This window comes from Vigna umbellata, chromosome 11 (genome assembly GCF_029865625.1).
Source record: "Vigna umbellata cultivar VRB3 chromosome 11, Vumbellata_1.0, whole genome shotgun sequence".
Classification (NCBI taxonomy): Eukaryota; Viridiplantae; Streptophyta; class Magnoliopsida; order Fabales; family Fabaceae; genus Vigna; species Vigna umbellata.
In genome coordinates, this window is record NC_142175.1 from 13,489,443 (window position 1) to 13,511,427 (window position 21,985).

The window sequence follows — 21,985 nt, forward strand, 5'->3', positions numbered from 1 at the left end:
CATCATGATGTGGGCGTCCGCCCCAGTGAAACGGGCGTCCGTCCAAACGATACGGGCGTCCGCCTTACCTATGGATGACTCGGGCACTAAATTGGGCAGACGATCCTCTACGAGGTCGTCCGGCCCTCCCTGGTACCAGACGTTTTCGTCTCTCTCGGCACTTTCCTGTGGAACACTCTTTGTGAGTATAGAGAGTACGGGGCTATCTTGTGGTGATGGAATTCCAAGTGAGTTCTTCAAAGTTTTTCTTACAAACAGAGGTTCCGCCCATTCGGGCGACGTAGGCATCGAGATCGGCGGACGGCCTTGTTCGTGGCGCCCGGCACCTGCTGGTGTAGGAGAGTTTATACGGAGTCTAGGTTCAATCCGTGCCTACTTGGGTGGTCGAGCATTTATCCCTCCGGGTGTGGCATGGGCGCCGAGCTAAGCGGACGGCCTTTCTGAGGAGCGTCCTTCGTACGGCGCCCGGCACTTCGGGCGTCCTTCGTACGGCGCCCGGCACTTCGGGCGTCCTTCGTACGGCGCCCGGTATTTCGGGCATCCTTCGTACGGCGCCTGGCACTTCGGCGTTCTTCATACGGCGCCTGGCACTTCGGCGTTCTTTGTACGGCGCCCGGCACTTCGGGCGTCCTTTGTACGGCACCCGACACTCCCTGGTACAAAACTCTTGGTCATAAGTTTGAGTGAAGTTGTTACTTATCTTGAAAAAGAGGATTTTTTAATGAGTGAACCATCATATGAATTGGTTGAAGATTGAGTTACATCTTATTTGCTTGAGGACAAGCAAAGTTTTAAGTTTGGGATTGTGATAACAGTTGAAAAACTGTTATTTTTATGATTAAAATTGACACTAAAAGCAACCTTTACACTTAGAAACTAGCTTGAAATCATGCTTTTCTTTATATTTTTGGAAATAAGAGAGCTGGACAGGTTTATGCTTGATTTCAGTGTTTTTGTGCAGGTTTTAAGGTGAATTTGGTGAAAGAAGTGAAGAAGGAGAGAGTTGAAATCAGAAAAGACAACAAAAAGTGCAAAATCTGAGCGGCACTCTGGAAGTCACGTGAGGTCCGCTGAGGGGCAAAATGGCCGCTGAGGGGAGAAAACAAGTCACGCACTCACCGCTGAGCGGTATTTTACCGCTGAGCGGCACTTTAATGGGCTTGGACTTGATTTTTTGTAATTTACGAATGATATATAAGCTTTAGGGTTTCCTAGGGTTAGGCATCTTTGGCTGGAACGAAGCAAACACTCTCTCTTCCACCCCTTTGAAGGAGGATCTTGGATGCTGAGGCTTCCTCTTCACCTTTTTAGGGTTTATTCTTTCATTCTTTCATTGTAATTCATCTAGGTTCACCATGAATATGGTGAACTAAACTCTGTATGTTTGTTGGGGAATCAATGTAATCTTGTGAAACTCTCATATATGGAATCTGTTTTTACATCTTTTAATTAAGACTTATGCTTTCTTTTCATCATTAGTTAGGGTTTTTCCTCTTTGCTTAATGCTTGCATTGTTTAACTCATTCGATGCATGATTATTGGTTTTGTCGATACGGGCACGTACGGGGAAGTCTAGATCCGGGGAATTTCTCCCAATTTTATATTGGTTGTCATTAAGCTCCTGCACTTATGAACTGATCATTAGGAATGCTAGGAATTGTATGAACTCGTGATTAGGGAGAAGCCTTCTGGAAAGGTACATTAGAGAGTGGCATTAACAATGATGATTTGACTGTTGAATTCCTAAAAATATATGAGAGTGGATAAGATGAAATTGACCCCCAACAACATATTCATATCTATATTTCATTGAAAGTGTTTATCTTTTGCTTTTTGCCATTGATCAAAATTCATGCATACATGTTTATTTTCTGTCTTGCATCTTAAACTCCAAATATTTCGTCTGTAAGTCTTAGCTAATCAAGAAACCACATAACTAAACTAGGCCGTGAGTCCTTTGGGAAGAACGATACTTGGTCTTACCAAGTTTATTACTTGAACGATTCGGTCATACTTGCCGATTGAAAAACAAGTTTGTAACATCATATTTTGGTGTTCATAAATTTGTCCATCACATTCCTAATAATTAGTTCTATTAGTACAGGAGCTTAACGACAACCAATATACTATTGGGAGAAATTCCCCGGATCTAGACTTCCCCGTACGTTCCCGTATCGACAAAATCAATAATCATGCATTGAATGAGTTAAACAAAGCAAGCATTGAGCAAAGAGGAAAAACCCTAACTAATGATGAAAGAAAGCATAGGTCTTAAATATAAGATGTAAAAACAAATTCCATATATGAGAGTTTCACAAGACTACATTGATTCCCCAACAACAATACAAGATTTAGTTCACCATATTCATGGTGAAACTAGATGAATAATAATGAAAGAATGAAATATAAAACCCTAGAAAGGTGAAGAGGTAGCCTGAGCATCCAAGACCCTCCTTCAAAGGGGTGGAAGAGAGAGTGTTTGCTTCGTTTCTGCCATAGATACAAACCCTAGGACGTCCTAAAGCTTATATACTATTCTAAAATTACAGAAAATTTAGGCCCAAGCCCATAAGTGTGCCGCTCAGCGGTAAAGTACCGCTCAGTGGTAAGTGCGTGAGTGTTGGTTTCTTCCCCTCAGCGGCCATTTTGCCCCTCAGCGGATCCCCCGTGAGCTTCTGAGTGCCGCTCAGCGGTAAACTGTCGCTGAGCGGCAGTTGCGGCTTCTCCTTTTGCACTTTTTGATGTCTTTTCTGATTTCATCTCTCTACTTCTTCACTTCTTTCACCAAATTCACCTTAAAACCTGCACAAAAACACTAAATTCAAGCATAAACCTGTCCAGCTCTCTTATTTCTGAAAATATGAATAAAAGCATGATTTCAAGCTAGTTTCTAAGTGTTAAAGGTTGCTTTTAGTATCAATTTCAAGCATGAAAATAACAGTTTTTCAACTGTTATCACATAGTACTTTTATCATCTTCAGATTTTGTATAAAATGAACAATTATTAATATCATACCCACTCCAACATATGACATCAAAGTTTGGCTCGCATGCTAACCATTTCAATGTATCACAACTAGTATTATCAATTTGAACTTTTTCTTTGAACCACTTTAAGAAAGTCTTGTTATGCTCATTAATCAACCACTTCTCAGGCATTTGTGGATTATCTCTCTTTACAATGTCTTTGTGAGCACTTAGGTAGGGTTGAACAATATCAGTGTTATTCAAGATATAAAAATGTGCTTGGATAACTTCATCTCGTGCCAATGTCACCACTTTTGCACTTCGAGTACCTTTACCAGCAATTCTTCCAAGGTGGCGAGTTTTAGGTACCCCTATAGCTTCAATTTTTGAGATGTATTATGTACAAAACTCAATAGCTTCCTCTGCAATATATCTTTCAACAATTGATGCTTCAGGGCAATATTGGTTCTTGACGTACCCTTTCAATATCTTCATGTATCGCTCAATTGGGTACACCCATCGCAAGAACACAGGTCCACAAAGTCTAATTTCCCTTACTAAGTGTACAATCAAGTGAACCATGATATCAAAAAATGATGGAGGGAAATACATCTCCAACTCACACAATATAACGTTAGCCTTATTCTCCAAATGATCCAACCATGCAGGCTCAATAACTTTACTACAAATGGCATTAAAAAAGAAGCATAATCTAGTTAATGCATATCTAATATTCTTAGGCAATATTCCCCGAATCGCCACTGGTAGGAGTTGTTGCATTAAAACATGACAATCATGAGATTTTAACCCAAGTAATTTCAAATCTTTCAGACATACAAGTCGTTTCACATTGGAAGAGTAACCATGCGAAACTTTCACACCACGTAAAAACTCACAGAAACTTCTCTTTTCTTGTTTAGATAATGTGTGACATGCCGGAGGCAAGTATGTTCGTTTGCCATGTGATTGGGGAGCTAATTGTTCTCTTATTCCCATTTCAACCAAGTCTAAGCGACTCTTCATACCATCTTTTGTCTTGCCTTGAATATTAAGGAGTGTTTCAATAATACTGTCACAAATATTTTTCTCTACATGCATGACATCTATACAATGTCTCACATCAAGCATCCTCCAATATGGGAGATCAAAGAAGATTGATCTTTTCTTCCATATGCTTGTTGTTATGGCTTTCTTTTTTGTCTTGCCAAGCATAACATCGATGTCCTTTACACGTTCATATACTTCTAATCCACTTAAAGGTGTTGGAGCTATTTCATTTTCTTGACATCCATTAAATGCTTTTTTTAATTTACGAAAAGGATGGTTTGCACTAAGAAATCTTCGATGTCCAATGTAAATCGTTTTCTTTCCATGCTTTAGTTGATGGTGACATGTGCCTTCTTCACATATAGGGCATGCTTTGTGACCCTTTGTGCTATACCCACTCAAATTACCATATGCTGGAAAGTCATTGATTGTACAAAGTAACATGGCATGCAACTTAAAAGTGGAGCCTGTGTACCCGTCAAACACATGAACGCCTTCCTCCCACAACATTTTTAAATCTTCAACTAGCGGGCTTAAATAAACATCAATGTCGTTTCCTAGTTGTCGTGGACCAGAAACCATTAAAGACAACATGACGTATTTACGTTTCATGCACAACCAAGGAGGTAAGTTGTAGATCACTAACATGACAGGCCATGAGCTATGTCTACTACTCAAGTTACCGTACGGGTTCATTCCATCTGTAGCAAGTCCAAGCCTAAGGTTTCTTGGATCATTTCCAAAATATGGAAACATAGAATCTATTGTCTGCCATTGACTACAATCAGCTGGATGCCTTATTTGACCATCTCTTTTACATTCATCTGCATGCCATCTAATGAGTTTTGCATCTTTGACATTAGCAAATAATCTTTTAAACCTTGGAATTATAGGAAGATACCACAACACCTTTGCTGGAACACCCTTCCTCACATCATCTTCGAAGTCACCATCTTTTTGCTTGTATCTTGACAACCCACAATGTGGACATTGATGTAACTTTTCATATTCCTTCCTATACAACACAATCGTTCGGACAAGCATGAATCTTTTTATACTGCATACCCATTGGACATAATATCTTTTTCGCATCATAATTAGATGTTGGCATTGTGTTACCTTCAGGAAGAATGTCACTCACTAACTCAAGCAATTCGGTGAAACTCTTATCACTCCACCTATTTCTTGCCTTCACATTAAACAGTTTTAATATTACCGATAATCGACTGTATTTAATGCACCCCGAATACAAAGGCATTTCTGCATCACTATACAAAGTTTCATACATATGTGATCTTGCAAAGACATCATCTCCAACATCACGAATCATTTGCTCCAAACCATCTTCCATAACAAAATCCACTTCTTCTGCTTCAGTTTGAGACACATGTGTTATTGGCACTTCTACTAATTCGCCATGCCATGTCCACTTGGTGTAGCTCCTTAGGAACCCATCACACAAAACATGCTCTCGTATCACTGCAATGGGTAGTCTCCGCTCGTTCAAACAATTCACACATGGACAATAAAATCTTCCATTATTATCTACTACATTCCTCGTAGCAAATTCAATAAATTGTTCCACTATCCTCTCATATTCTTCGGTTGTTCGTTTAGAATTTATCCAACTTCGATCCATATTAACGTTCTGTGCCAATGAACTGAAACCAAGAAAGTGGTGACACTTTAACGTTTATTTAACGTTAGGCTTTGTAGAAAGCTACAACGCAACAACACTATAAAGCTACAAATAAGAAAATTTATTGTTAAATTATGGGATGACATCTTTAAACAACATACTAATTCTATGCCTTGATTTCATCCAGAATACGTGATGTATGAAATTACCCTCTTCATGATGAAAAAACAAAGGATGTTGGGTTTTCTCTTTTCTTCACTAAGGACACCGGTGGAAAGCAAAAAATAAAGCATGAAAATGAATGAGAAGGGTATATAGGTAAATATAGAGCAATTGACCATTGAATTAAAATAAATAGAAAATTGGTTTGAAAAAAATGTAAAATACTAATTTAGATGCACTTTCAAAAGTTTTATTTTTCTAGTCAAACTTAAATAGAGATATTTTAAACATTGAAATAAAAAAGTTTTTTATTAAGATATTTTTAAATTTTAGGCTTAATTTAATAACAGAAACCTATGATAAATTTTATAAAGGGCTTTTCTAGTATTGCTCTGTATCAAATAAAAATATTTAGTTAATCTGATATATATATATATATATATATATATATATATATATATATATATATATATATTATTTGAATTAATGGTCAATATGTTTGTATCAACAAATCTATAATGAACCTAGTAAAATGTGATCTAGTTTTAATTAACATATGATTAACTTTTTAGCGTTTTATTTATTGTAAATGTTAAATTATTCTCCTTTGTCATTAAAATACCATCTTTCTGTTTGTTTGTCTTAGTGTAGCATTTTTTACTGTAGCTACGTCACACCCATATTATATGGGTCTGACATTGGGTCGTTTTAGTTTTTAATATCCTTTAGGTACTTATTATTTAATTCTTTTGTTTCTTTTTGCTAAATAAATGGTAGGAAGTGAAGGATGCAAGTTTTTACAATTCTATCTTTGCGACACTTAATAGTATACATATGGAAATACCATTTCCTAATTTCCATTCTAATTTCTTGCTAATTTTGAATTTTTTGGAAGATACTTAAATGCTTGTTTTTCACATTTTATTTTTGTTTTTGACAGTTACAATAGTTATAGGTCCACCTGAATGTTTTTTGTCATTGTATATAGCAAAAGTTCAGATTGTTGAATTGTGACTTTATGTTTGGTGGTGGTGGATGGTATTATTGTTAAACATCTACTAACTTAAATTGATTAGCATATAACTTAAAAAAAAATCAATCAAGCCCTAAAAGAGTTATCAATGTGCTACATCCTTTCTAACTTCTGGCTTCTGTTCACAAAGTCTGAAAATTTCCTTTTCCTACTACCCCAAAAGCAAGACAAATAAAACACAGAAAAATTAACAATTAAATCAATCTAGTTGCAGAGAACAAATGAAAAATTACTGGTTTGTAATTGTGCCCTCTTAGTTGAGAACTAGATCTCATGTTAGTTTTGTTATTCTTATTCGGTCTTTTCAGAGTTGGCTCAAGGTTTGAGGGTTGTGTACCCTCCCAGATTTAGACTAACATCATACATCTTCAATACAATGAATACCTCTGGAACCTTGGTTCATGGGAGACTATGTTAATCAGTATCTAAAAAATTTAATAATTAAAAAGGATTTGATATAACAAGAGGCCCATAATTCAAATAACTGAGCCCCCTCAAAGTTAAAAGACCTTCTGATTGCAACAAAAAACAGGACAGAACACACTTTTGAATAAACTGATCATAGGAAACCTTCAGATCATTCTCTAGAGGCTTAAGAAAATTTACAGTACAATAGTAAGTTTAAGAAAATTAGAATTCATGAAATAGACCAGAACTCCACATGGAGTCATCTAAAACTGTGACATTTACCAGCTAAAAATCTAGCTTTATTATGATCAATTTCTAGCTTTCCAATATTTTCCTACAAGGCAACAAGTGCTCCAGCACAAAGGTTTGCTTTACTATTATTCAATGAGGTATTATAGACGCAATAAATTTCATACGAAAGAGACCATAAAATCAGTCCTCTAGAACTTTCATCAATAAGTTAGATAAAGGCTAAGAAATATAATGAATTGTAGGCAAACGGGAAGAAGAACAGAAAGCATACGCAAACTGAATCAGCAGCTTGGACAAGCCTGTTCACTGGAACACCAAGTGCCTGAAAAGCCACACTTTTTAGTTAGAATGTGTATGTTAGCAGGAAGGAGAAACAAAAAGCAAATAGGAAGCTAAAGATTAAAAGGTAGATATATAATTTAAGGCAATTGTCAATAAGAAAAGTGATAAGATTATGCCATTAAGTGGAAAATAGGCAGTGAAGGGATCTCCCACCTCTTCTTAACCCTAATCTCACTCCCTCCTTCTGGCAACAACCTCTTCCTCACATCACCACCGCCATTATACCTACTCGCCACCATCCTACCCTACTTCACCGTCTTCTTGTTACTCTCACACACCGATTTCACCTTCTCCCTCTCAAACATCTTCCTCGCTTGAATCTAACCCTGAACCACTAAACTTTCCTCTTTCTTCTTCACTCTCCCAACAATCTTCGCCCTCGATTCTTCGTCGATCTCCGGAAGCTTCCAGAAACATGATTTCCAACGACTCTGCGTCGCGGTGGGCGTCGCCGCTTTCAGAGGTGTACGAAGCTTAACTCCGGCAGACTTCGGAGCTTTCAGTGGAGGCAGAAGCAGGGCTTTCAGTTCAGTGGCCTTCGCTTTCTCCTAACCTAGCTCTCTTTGTCTCTATAGCCTAAACCACAACCGAAACCGAAACCGACGACACTTTAATTTACACTTACCCTAGCGACAGAATGATGTCACGCAGTGGTGTTCGGGGGTGCCAAGCTCGTAGCAAAGAACGTCAAGAAACGAGCTCCCTTGCGCGTTTAGAGAGGAAGAGAGTGAGAGGGAGTATGAAATTAGAAATAACGAGAAGGGAGATGTGAAAATTAGAGAGACTTGATAGATATTATGACAGATTTCTAAAAGTCAGTCATAATACACTAAAAATTTTCAGACACTATAAGAGATATCTATATATACGATATAATAGATTTTGAAGTTATTTACTTGTCACCGCATTTTATATTATAATATATATACAAAACTACGTAATAATATGTTTTCAACTTATTTACAAGTTTGCCATCGTATTTTATATTATGACTGATGTAGAAAACTACGTCATAATATATATTAATTTTATTACGATTTTGCCACCGATCAACCTATTATGATGGATAATTTTTATCCGTTATAATAAGTTTGTCATAAAAAGGTATTTTTCCACTAGTGTGTGATAGGAGATTTAATAAAAACATTCTCAATAAGACATATATTATTTAACATATTTGTGATTATATAGGATTTGTTTTTTATTTCTATAATCATAATAGAAACTTATACTATAAATTTATGAGCTTATAGAAAATCAATGTAATTATCCTTATTAACGAGTAGTATACCTTTTAGTGTCCGTTACATATCAGACACATGAACAAGTAGTATACCTGATGATAAATTTATGAACACCGAAAAATGGCGCCAAAAACTTGTTTAACCCTCGACAAGTGTGACCGAATTGTATCAAGTAATAAACTCGGTAAGACCAAGTATCAATCTCCCAAAGGACTCACGGCCTAGTTAGTTATATGATTTCTTGATTATTTAAGACTTGTGAACAATTTGGTATAAGTTTCAAATGCAAAAGACAAGAATTAAACATGTATGCATGTGATGATCAATGGGAAAGAAGAACACAAACACTGGACGAATTATATGGATAAGTATATTGTTGGGGTAATCAATTTCATCTTATCCACTCTCATATTTAAGATATTCATCATTCTTTTCATCAATGTTAATGCCACTCTCTAAATCACCTTGCGAAGAAAGTCTATCCTTAATTACGAGTTCATACAATTCTTAGCATCCCTAATAATTAATTCTGAAGCACAGAAGCTTAAAGGCAACCAACCGTCATATCCCTATGTCTAGGCAATATGCTATTGGGAGAATTTCCCCGGATCTAGATTTCCCCGTATGTGTCCATATCGACAAAACTAATAATCATGACATCGAATGAGTTAAACAATGCATGCTTTGAGCAAAGAGGAAAAACCCTAACTAATGATGAAAGAAAACATGTATCATAAATATGATGTTTAAACACAAAATTCCATATATGAGAGCTTCAAAACATTACATTGATTCCCCAACAACAAGAAGAGTTTAGTTCACCATATTCATCGTGAAGCTAGATGAACAATAATGAAAGAATGGAAGAGATAGAAAAACCCTAGAAAGAGAAGAGGAGAGTCGTCACCATCTCCAATTCTACCCCCAAGGGGTGAAAAGTATGTTTTTCGTCTTCTCTAGCCAAAGATACAAACCTTAGGAAGTCCTAAAGCTTATATATCATTCAAAATATTACAGAAAAGTGGGCCTAAGCCCAAAAGACCACCGCTTAGCGGTACACTGCCGCTCAGCGGTAAATTGCTGCTCAGCGGTAAATTGCTGCTCAGCGGTACTAGCGCTTAGTCAATTCTCCCCTCAGCTGCACTTTCACCCCTCAGCGGAGCCAACAGGTGTTCTTGAGTGTCGCTCAACGGTAAACTGGCGCTGAGCGGTACTTGCGGCTTCTCTTCTTTTTCTCTTTTTGAGTTCTTTTCTGACTCCATCTCTATCCTTCTTCACTTCTTTCACCAAATTCACCTTAAAACCTGCATAAAACACTGAAATCAAGCATAAACCTGTCCAGCTCTCTTATTTCTAAAAATATGAACAAAAGCATGATTTCAAGCTAGTTTCTAAGTGTTAAAGGTTGCTTTTGGTATCAATTTTAAGCATGAAAATAACAGTTTTTCAACTGTTATCACAACCCCAAACTTAGAACTTTGCTTGTCCTCAAGCAAACAAGATGTAACTGAATCTTCTACCAATGAATACAATGGTTCACTCCATTCAAAAATCCTCTTTTCAAGATAAGTAAGTACTTCAATTAAGCTCATGACAAAGACTTCAATCAAGACATGCACATGCTTTAGTGTTCAGAAAATCACCTAATATCACACAATTGCTATTTTTCATGAAGTCTAAGCATGGATGTTCATGTGCTCATGGAATCTTTCCTCACTAGGTAAAGTGTTTCACTCAAACACAAGTGTATAAGAGGTAATTACTCATTCACTCTACTATCACAATGTCACATGAATTGACTTTGCCTTTCATTTAACCATAATCAAAAACATTCACAAGCATGCATCATCACAAGGACTTTTCAATGGCTTATAATGTGGCTGGGCTAACAAGAAAATTGGTTTTTCTAGATCACAAAACCCTTGAGTTAAGAGAATCATATAGACACAATCATTCTTATTTATTCCCAACTTTCTTTTGCATTGAGCTTTGCTTTTTCTTCTTTTCTTTCTTTATTCTTTTTTTTTCTTTTTCACAGGTCTAAGCTCTTAGCTCAATGCTTTCAATTTCCCTTTCATAACTTCCCAACAACCCCAAACTTGAATATTTATCAATACCACAAAATATTTTCTACTTAACTCAAGGTAAAGCTTTTCACAAAGGGTTTTCAACTTATATTCAAGGCTAAGGGTTCAAAGGATAGAACACATAGTGCTCTCTTTTGTGGGCTAAACATCCATTTGGCTAATAAAAGGGTTACCAACAAATGGCCTTGATCATATGATGCAAACAAGCAGTTAATTCAATCAAAGAAAACTTGGGCAAAATCATTCATGCTTTCAAAGTAATAATATTCAACAATAACGACTCTGGAGTTCAAACCTCACATGTAAGCTCATTTACATTCCACATATAACATCCTGCTTAGAATCATAATCACAATAACAACATCTTGCATTTGTTCACAATGTTTGTGAACCACCTGTATAAGCATATAATGTGCACAATCTCAACTTCAATCAACATCAAATCATCATCAAGCATTACTTATCAAACAACAATCATAAGCAAACCATCATAACAGACAAAGTTTTCAATTGAGTACATCAAACCCTATTCTAAAAACAGAAGTAAATAAGTTCAGAACACTGGGTTGCCTCCCAGTAAGCGCTTGTTTAACGTCACGAGCCTGACCCAAAATCTCAAGGATCAACCAACTACATCATTGTGGACAAATGTTGCACTTCTCCCCCTAGATAAGGCTTGAGACGTTGACCATTCACCACCCAACTTTTTTGAGGATAATCAGCAGCTGGATTAATTAACTCAATTGCTCCATGTGGATGCACTCCTTTTACTACGAAGGGTCCTGACCATTTTGTCTTCAATTTCCCAGGGAATATCTTCAATCTTGAGTTGAATAGTAGCACCTGCTGCCCTGGATTAAAGACTTTATTCACCAACTTCCTGTCATGATAAAACTTAATCTTATCTTTATAAGCCTTAGATGAGTCATATGCATGTAACCGCATTTCTTCAAGCTTCAGAATCTGCCTTCTGCGTGTGCTCTGAGTTTCATAAGGATCAGAATTCAAGAATTTTAAAGCCCACAAAGCTTTATGCTCCAACTCTACTGGCAAATGACATGCTTTTCCATAAACTAATTGAAAAGGTGATAATCCCATGGATGTCTTCATTGTCGTCCTATAAGCCCAAAGAGCATTATCCAATTTGAGTGACCAACCCTTTCTTGATGAAGTACCAGCTTTTTCCAGGATCCTTTTTATCTCTTTGTTAGATACCTCAACTTGTCCATTGGTTTGTGGATGATAAGGTGCATCTACCTTATGTTTCACTCCATAATGTTTGAGTACTTTTCCTAGCTGATAATTGCAAAAGTGAGATCCCCCATCACTAATTAGCACTCTTGGAGTTCCAAAACGTGAAAATATCGGCTTTTTCAAAAATTTAACCATCGTGCTAGCATCATTTTTAGGATAAGCTAATGCTTCCACCCATTTACTCACATAATCCACTGCTACCAATATATATTCATTGTTGAAAGATGGAGGAAAGGGTCCCACAAAGTCAATACCCCAGCAATCAAAAACCTCAACCACTAAAATGCCTTGTAAGTGCATCTCATGACGTCTAGTAATCGTCCCTGCTCTTTGACACTTATCACAGTTTCTAGCATGATTATGAGCATCTTTAAATAGAGTTGGCCAATAAAACCCTGATTGGAGAACTTTTGTTGTTGTTGTTTCTCCATTAAAGTGTCCACATAAGGTGAATCATGACAATGCCAAAGAATTCCTTCTGCTTCTTCATTTGTCACACATCTCCTCAAAAGATTATCTGCTCCAATCTTGAACAAATAAGGATCATCACAGACAAACTGCTTGGCATCATGCAAAAATTTCTTTCTTTGTTGCCAAGTTAAATCTTCTGGCATAACCTTTGCAGCTTTGAAATTAGCCATATCAGCAAACCATGGCCTTTGCTGAATATACATGAGTGCTTCGTCTGAAAAAGATTCCCAGATCTCTGATTCCTTGCTAGTGACCTCCTTGTTAACTAACCGTGACAAATGATCAGCAATCAAGTTCTCACTCCCTTTCTTATCACGGATCTCCACATCAAATTCTTGCAAGAGTAGTACACATCTATTCAGACGTGGCTTAGAATCTGGCTTTGTCAACAAATATTTGATAGCTGCATGATCTGTATAAATAATCACCTTAGACCCAATAAGATAAGGTCTAAATTTCTCTAGAGCATACACTATAGCTAGGAATTCTTTCTCCGTAGTAGCATAATCAACTGAGCATCATTCAGAACTTTGCTGGCATAATAAATTGGATGAAAAATCTGCTCTTTTTGCTGGCCAAGAACAACTCCTATTGCATAATCACTAGCATCACACATTAGCTCAAAATTTTTATTCCAATCTAGAGCTTTAATTACTGGAGCTAACATTAATTTACTCTTCAATGTGTCAAAAGCTTTCAAACATTCTTCATTCATCACAAAAGGGGCATCCTTCATAAGAAGATTACTCAATGGTTTAGCAATTTTTGAGAAATCTTTGATGAATCTTCTGCAAAATCCAGCATGACCTAGAAAACTCCTGATCCCCTTTACATTTGTTGGTGTAGGCAGTTTCTTAATGACTTTTACTTTGTCTTTATCTACCTCAATCCCTTTAGCAGAAATTTTATGTCCCAACACAATTCCTCCTATTACCATGAAATGACATTTCTCCCAGTTAAGAACAAGATTTGTCTGAACACATCTTTTAAGAACAACATCCAAATTAGCCAAACACCTTTGGAAAGAATTTCTAAAGACTGAAAAATCATCCATGAAGACTTCAATGCACTTTTCTAGGAGATATGCAAAAATCGCCTGCATACACCTTTGAAATGTATTTGGAGCATTACATAATCCAAATGGCATCTTTCTATAGGCAAAGATACCAAAAGGACAAGTAAAGGTCGTCTTCTCTTGGTCTTTTGGATCTACCACAATTTGATTGTATCCGGAATATCCATCTAGAAAGCAATAAAAAGCTTGACCTGCTAATCTCTCCAACATCTGGTCCATGAAAGGAAGAGGAAAATGATCCTTCCTAGTGGCTTTATTTAGCTTCCTGTAATCAATGCACATTCTCCATCCAGTAACTGTCCGAGTGGGTGATGAGTGCATATTTATGCCCACATTTATGTTTGAAAATTAAAATTTTGATGGGATAATTGTGTTTAAATGGTTGATTTTAAGTGAATTTGTGATGATTGAAATTATTGGGTTTGGGAAATAAAGAGAGGTAAAAAGTAAGTTTTAGCGCATAAATTATTCTTGGATGTTCTAATGTTTATTTGTGCAGTTGAGAATATAAGTTTTATTGGTCCAAATGGCAATTTAAGGCCCAAAATCAGGTTTTATTTGGAAAATAATGTACAGATGGGCCAAACAGGCAACTTTTACCCTTGCACCTCCCAATTTCCTTACATATACCCCTCCTAAGCTAGAGTCCACCAGATCATGCCACGTGTCCAAATCCTACCCACACAGACCTAGCCAACCACATGTCGCCACATCAGCCCTAACACATGAGCATCATCTTCCACCCACTGAAACCCTAGCCGCCGTTCCGCTGCCGCAACCTTGCCGCGCCGCTCCGCCTCCATCCCGCATCATCCCCAACCTCTGTTCATCTTCTCCGCATCTCCATGGCTGTCGCGATACAACGTTTCTCACACGGCACAGTCATCTTCATCACGTCGTTCCATCATTCTCGCACCTTGCCACCACGATTCACGCTCCTCACCGTGTTGCCGCCGCGACACTACAGGCCACCATCAACCATCGCACAAGTCTTCTTCTCCATGGCGCCACCACGCCGCACGACCTCCGTTAATGTTCACCACCTGCACTCAGAAAAATCACAGAACCCAGAGTCGCGATTCCACCTTCCTCCATGGCGGCCAACATCTTCTTTCTCGCAAGCCACCGCGAGACTTCAACCGTGTCCGCCATCAAACCTGAAATGCAGAGAAACATCACCAACTCAAAAATCGCGAGTTCGAATCGTGAACGTTGCGCACATCAAAACAGCGACTTTCACCACCATCCATCATCTTCTTCGCATCAATGCCGCATCGCCAATGTCGCGCCTCCATCATCAACGAGAGCCATCCGCTTCGTCACCGGACGTGCATCAGATTCGCGGCAGAGGTGGAGGGGGAAGCCCTTTTCCCCAATTTGCAAAACCCTAATTTTGGGTGGGAAAGGGCTGACACGTGGCAAGCTCTCATTGGTCGCGCCCTTCCTCAGTCAAAGCTGGTCAACACTGCTTAAGTCTGGTCAAAGCTGGTCAACAGGGGTTCTGGTGCAATTTTGAATAATTCAGTTGGGGCTAAAATGTAGATAGAGGAAATTTCAGGGCATTTGTGTAATTTTAGAAAGTCAGAAAAGATAAAAAAATAAAATTCAGTTGTTGAATTAATTTAAATTGGGAATATCAACAAAAAATATCTTCCAAATAATGTTATAATTATTTAAATCTTTTAGTTATTTGGAAGATATAAGATAAAAGATTCTATCAACTGAATATTCAGAGTCCAAGCCCAATCAAGCCTATTTAAAGAGACCCAGAGGACTTCACTTCACTTAATTCATTCTCTCATACTCCTCTCACTTTTCTTTCATCTTGTATTCAACTCCATTCATGGAGAGCTAAGCATCTAGGGCTATTCTGCTGTAATTCCATGACGGATTCTGAGGTTACGTTCAGTTAATGCAATTGTTTACTTTGATTATTGATTTAAGTTGTTCTCTCTATGTCTTTCATCTCTCTATCTTGTTAAAAGCAAAGATTTTTGCATCATAATGTGTTTAATCTACATGCATATTGATTATATGAGTTCTAGGGTTTCTAGGTTTAATTGAGAATCTACTTTGATTTAATTTAGAAACTTTCATATGATTAAATGTTTTTACTATCAATTGAGAATGTACTTTGATTGATTAGTAATAATTTCAACTATAATCAATTGAGAATTTACTTTGATTGATTAGCTTTTAATTTGGTTAGGAGATTTAAGAATAGACATGATTAAACACAATAGAATTTGATTGAGAATGTACTTTGGTTGAATTTATTGTGAATAATCTAGAAAGGTTTTGCATTTGATTGAGAATTTACTTTGGTTAAATGCATGATCGCCCTCAAATTAATTAAGAATGTACTTTAATTAATTTGAAACTTAAACAATAATCAATTGAACAATTATCCGTGAATAACCGATGATGAATCTATCTTGGAAAAGCAGTGGAATTAGCCTATTTCATCGTAACTGTTTTTAAGTTTCTTATTTATTCTTTAAACACTCTTCAACCATTACTTTTATTCATAAGCATTGCATAGCATTCGTAAGAGTCACAGATATTCAAAAGCAATTCCGTGTTCGTTGGGAGACGACTCAGGGTTACTTCAACCCTGTCTACTTTCTTGAATACTACTTGGCAATACTGAAGTTGTCTTGAAAAGTAGTATTAATTTGATAGCTTCAACGACAGCCTATCAGTGGGAATAAGTTCATTCTTATCATTATGAATTACTGTCATACCGCCTTTCTTTGGAACCACCTGTACTGGACTTACCCATTCACTGTCTCAGATTGGATAGATGATACCAGCTTCCAAAAGTTTCAACACTTCTTTTCTAACCACCTCCTTCATTACAGGATTTAACCTTCTCTGTGGTTGAGCATTCGGTCTATAATCATCTTCCATAAAGATCTTATGCATACAATAAGTTGGGCTGATACCTTTAAGATCTGAGATTGACCACCCCAATCGCTTCTTTGTTAGCTTTCAGAATTTCTATCAACTGTTCTTCTTCTTGTGGAGACAAAGAGTTACTGATGATAACTGGCTTTGTTCATCTTCTTCTAGAAAAACATACTTCAGATGTGCTGGTAGTATTTTTAATTCTAACTTCTTTGCTTTGACTTCTTCTTCCTTATCAATTATCTCAAACTTTGTATCCTCCACTGGAATATTCTTCAATGTTTCCAAGGCCATTAGACATTCTTCAATTAATTTCTCTTCTCCTTCATCTAAATCTTCACAAGCATCAATAAGAGTTTTCTCTAATGGATAAACATAACACACCATCCTTTCTTGCATCATACAAACTTCATCAAGTTCGTCAAATTGAAAACATGCTTTATCATCATTTGGATATGTCATGGCTTTGAATACGTCAAAGGTGACTTCTTCATCATGAAGTCTCACTTTAAGCTTACCATTCTCTACATCAATTAAAACTCTAGCAGTCTTCATAAAAGGTCTCCCAATAATGAGAGGTACATCACTATTCCCTTCCATTTCCATTACAATAAAATCTACTAGGAATACAAACTTGTCAACCTTCACTAAAATGTCTTCAACCACTCCATATGGATATTTAAGAGACCTATCTGCCAGTTGAAGAGCCATTCTGGTAGGTTTGATTTCCAAATCCTTACAATGCTCTTCCAACTTCCAAGTCTCCTATGGTGCACGGAATAGTGAAGCTTCCTGGATCTTTAAGCTTAGGAGGTAATTTCTGTATGATTGCACTGTAGTTACCTTATACTTTCATAGTTTCCTTCTCAATGTACTTGTTTTTCTTTGTAAGGAGTTCCTTCAAAAATTTTGCATATGATGGCATCTGTTGCAATGCTTCAGAGAATGGTATAGTAATCTCCAGCTTCTTAAACAACTCCATGAATCTTTCCAACTGTTTTTCTTTCTCCTTCCTTGAATAGTTCTTTGGATAAGGAAATGGTTTTTCAAACTCTCTTTCTTTTTGTCTCTCATCTCTCTCTTCTCTCTCTTTTTTTTCTTTCTTTTCATCTTCTTCTTCTTTCTTTTTCTCTCTCTCAACTCTTTCTTTCCACTCACATGTTTCTTTTTCACTCTCATTTTCTTTCTCCTCTCTTTCTATTTTTCTCTCCTCTAACACCTTACCACTTCTGGTCACAATAGTCTTACACTCCTTTCTAAGATTACCATTTTTCATCATGTCAACTATTCGCTCGCTATGGATCTTCATATTTTTAAATGCAACTTCCACATTCTTACAATAAGATGCATTTATCTTCAAGAATTCTTGGAAAGTCTCGTCAAGTTTTGTTGTCTTCTCAGATAGAGTAGGTTGCGTTTGCCATTTTTGCTGCTGCCATTGAACCATTGAAACATTTTGTATTTCTTGTGGTAATTGAGAAAGTTTCGTAATTACTTCTTCCAACTGCTGAGAAATAATTTTATTTTGAATAAGCAGAGCATCATTTGATTGTAGCAACTCCTTCTGACTAGGAGCTCCTCTTTCACTGTTCAGCTCATTATCATTAGTAGCCATGTTTTCAATTATTTTCGTGGCTTCCTCTGGAGTTTTCCATTTGATATTGCCTCCAGCTGAGGCGTCAAGCATCATCTTGGTTTGTGAACCAAGACCTCCAAGGAAGATTAGGACTACTTCTACTTCATCAAATCCATGCGTGGGAGTCTTTCTTAATAGGCTTTTATATCTGTCCCATGCATGACCTAGTGATTCCTCCATGCCTTGCTTGAAAGATGAAATCTCTTGCTTTCCTTTATTTACCTTGGATTGTAGGAAGTATTTGTTCAAGAAGTTTGTCACCACAGCTTCCTACTCTGTAAAGCTCCCTTTTAGAAAAGAGTTCAACCAAAGCTTAGGGTTGCGTCCTAATGAGAATGGAAACAGGCTAAGTTTGATTGCTTCGTCAGGAACCCCATTTATCTTCATTGTATTGCAAATCTCATTAAAAGTTGTGAGGTACTCATATGGGCTTTCGTGAGACAACCCATTAAATTGGTTACTCTTAACCTGTTGGATTAATGCTGGTTTCACCTCCATATTAGCTGCATTGACCCTTGGTCTTGCTATGCTATTGAAATGCTGAGGCCCAGCTACATTAGAATAATCTGCAAGAGTCCTTCTGACATTATTATTCTCCATCTCCTCAGTGCTATGGTAAGAACCTTGTGGTGATGGTTGTAAGAGATCTTCCGAAGGAGGGAAAAGTTCTCTAGATGTACGAATTCTTCTCCTTTGTCTACTCTCGTCTAAGCCTTCAAGAAGGGGTTCCAATGTTTTCTTGCTTCTAGTTCAAACTATTTCCTGCATACACAAGAAAACAAGTCCCTAGAAAAATTTGTTAGCACAAAAAGGTATAGAAGAAGATATAAAATAAGAGATAAGAAGATAAAAAAAGAAAAAATAAAAACAAACCAATAAAATAAAATAATAACCGAAAAAAAAATAAAAACAGAAAATAAAATAAAATAAAAACCGAAAAATAAAAACAGAAAATAAAGTTTATCCTTAATTACGAGTTCATACAATTCCTAGCATCCCTAATAATTAATTGTGAAGCATAGAAGCTTAAAGGCAAGCAACCCTCATATCCCTATGTCTAGGAAATATGATATTGGGAGAATTTCCCCGGATCTAGATTTCCCCGTATGTGTCCATATCGACAAAACCAATAATCATGACGTCGAATGAGTTAAACAATGCATGCTTTGAGCAAAGAGGAAAAACCCTAAATAATGATGAAAGAAAGCATGTATATTAAATATGATGTTTAAACACAAAATTCCATATATGAGAGCTTCAAAAGATTACATCGATTCCCCAACAACAAGAAGAGTTTAGTTCACCATATTCATGGTGAAACTAGATGAACAATAATGAAAGAATGGATGAGATAGAAAAACCCTAGAAAGAGAAGAGGAGAGCCGTCACCATCTCCAATTCTACCCCCAAGGGGTGAAAAGTGTGTTTTGCGTCTTCTCTAGCCAAAGATACAAACCCTAGGAAGTCCTAAAGCTTATATACTATTCGAAATATTACAGAAAAGTGGGCCTAAGCCCAAAAGACCAACGCTCAGCGGTAAACTGCCGCTCAGCGGTACCAGCGCTTAGTCAATTCTCCCCTCAGCTGCACTTTCACTCCTCAGCGGAGCCAACAGGTGTTCCTGAGTGCCGCTCAGCGGTAAACTGGCGTTGAGCGGTACTTGCGGCTTCTCTTCTTTTGCACTTTTTGAGTTCTTTTCTGATTCCATCTCTATCCTTCTTCACTTCTTTCACCAAATTCACCTTAAAACCTGCATAAAATACTGAAATCAAGCATAAACCTATCCAACTCTCTTATTTCTAAAAATATGAACAAAAACATGATTTCAAGCTAGTTTCTAAGTGTTAAAGGTTGCTTTTGGTATCAATTTTAAGCATGAAAATAACAGTTTTTCAACTGTTATCAATACCTTTTAGTGTAAATGAGATTGAGCATATGATAAACATATTTTTAATCCCCAAAAATGGAGTCAAAAACTTGTTAAAACCTCGGCAAATGTACCGAATCGTATCAAGTAATAATAAATGGTAAGACCAAGTATCGTTTCCCAACAGACTCACGACACTAAACAGTTATGTGATTACTCAACTAATTAAGACTCTAAAAAACAAATTTTGGGGTTTTTCAATGCAAATGGAACAAAATAAACATGAATGCAATTTGATCAATTGAGGTTAAACATAAGAATGAATGTATGAAGTTGATGATATTGTTGTTGGGTTTAGATTTCACCTAATTTACTCTCATGCATATATGAATTCATCTTCTTCATTAATGTTAATGTCACTTTCTAATTTACCTTAAACCCGATGTCTCGGTGAAGAAAGCCTACTCCTAATTACTAGTTCATAATGTCTTGTCTCCCTAGCAATTAATCATGCATTACATTCGACAAAAGCTTAAAGATCATGCAATTGAATGAGTTAAACAAAGCATGCATAGAGTAAAGAGGAAAAACCCTAACAATTAATGAAGTAAAGCATATATAATCAAGAATCGATTCAATACATGAGAGTTTAAGAGGTTATATTATCATGGAGAAACTAGATGAACAATGGAATGAAAGAATGAAAGAGATAGAAAAACCCTAGAAAGAGAAGAGGAGATCCATCACCATCTGCAAATCTACCCCCAAGGGGTGAAAAGTGTGTTTCTGTGCTCAAGCCATCAAAAGATACAATCCCTAGGACGTGTAAGTCCTTAAATAGAACAAAAAAATAACAGAAAACAGGTCCAAGCCCATAAAAATAATAGAAAACAGGTCAAAGTCCACTTAAATGGTGCTCAGCGGCACTTTTGGCGCTCAGGGGTAAGTGCCGCTCTTCAAAATGACGCTCAACGGCAATTTTGGCAAGCGTGTGAAAGCAAAAATTGGCGCTCAACGCCCCCTGTCGCTCAGTGCAACTTTTTATGCACCGTGGTTGACTTTTCTAGATTCTGGTTGATTTTTCTGTACTCTGGTTGACGTTTCTGCATTCCAACCATTTGGTACTTTAAATCTTCTTTCAAATATTTCCAATAGCCTACAAAATCAAGGGAATCTAGCACAAAACCATTAAATTCATCTTCAACTCTCTTATTCACAAAACTAAAGCAAAAACATGAGTTCAAGCAAGCTTCTAAGTCAAAAAGGGTGTTTTTAATATCAAAATTAAGTATAAAAATAACGATTTTTCAACCGTTATCACAACCCCAAACTTGAAACTTTGCTTGTCCTCAAGCAAAATGTAACTTGGCTGAAACAAAATACTCATACTACAATGGTCTAGCACACCAAAAAGCATTTTTCTCTTAGGACAAGTAAATCACTCATGAATGCTCATCATAGAAAGATTAGTCAAGATATAATAATGATATTTTGATGGTCTCATCTATTTAAGCGGGTAATAAGTATTTGTGTATTAAATTATTTAAAAAATTAAAAATAAGGAAAGTTATAGTAAATAAACATGTTTCAATAT

At 36.8% G+C, this 21,985-nt stretch overlaps 1 pseudogene across 1 annotated transcript in view; it reads right to left on the reverse strand.

Annotated features, from left to right (window-relative positions):
- Positions 1 to 8,668, reverse strand: part of LOC148191011 (uncharacterized) — a 40,802-nt pseudogene extending 32,134 nt beyond the window's left edge. The window contains exons 1-3 of the transcript XR_015782849.1: positions 8,004 to 8,668; positions 7,780 to 7,830; positions 2,966 to 5,675 (exon numbers count right to left, since the gene is read on the reverse strand). The product of XR_015782849.1 is annotated as an uncharacterized LOC148191011 (transcript). The remainder of the gene's footprint in view (positions 1 to 2,965; positions 5,676 to 7,779; positions 7,831 to 8,003) is intronic.
- Between the last annotated feature and the right edge of the window lie 13,317 nt (positions 8,669 to 21,985).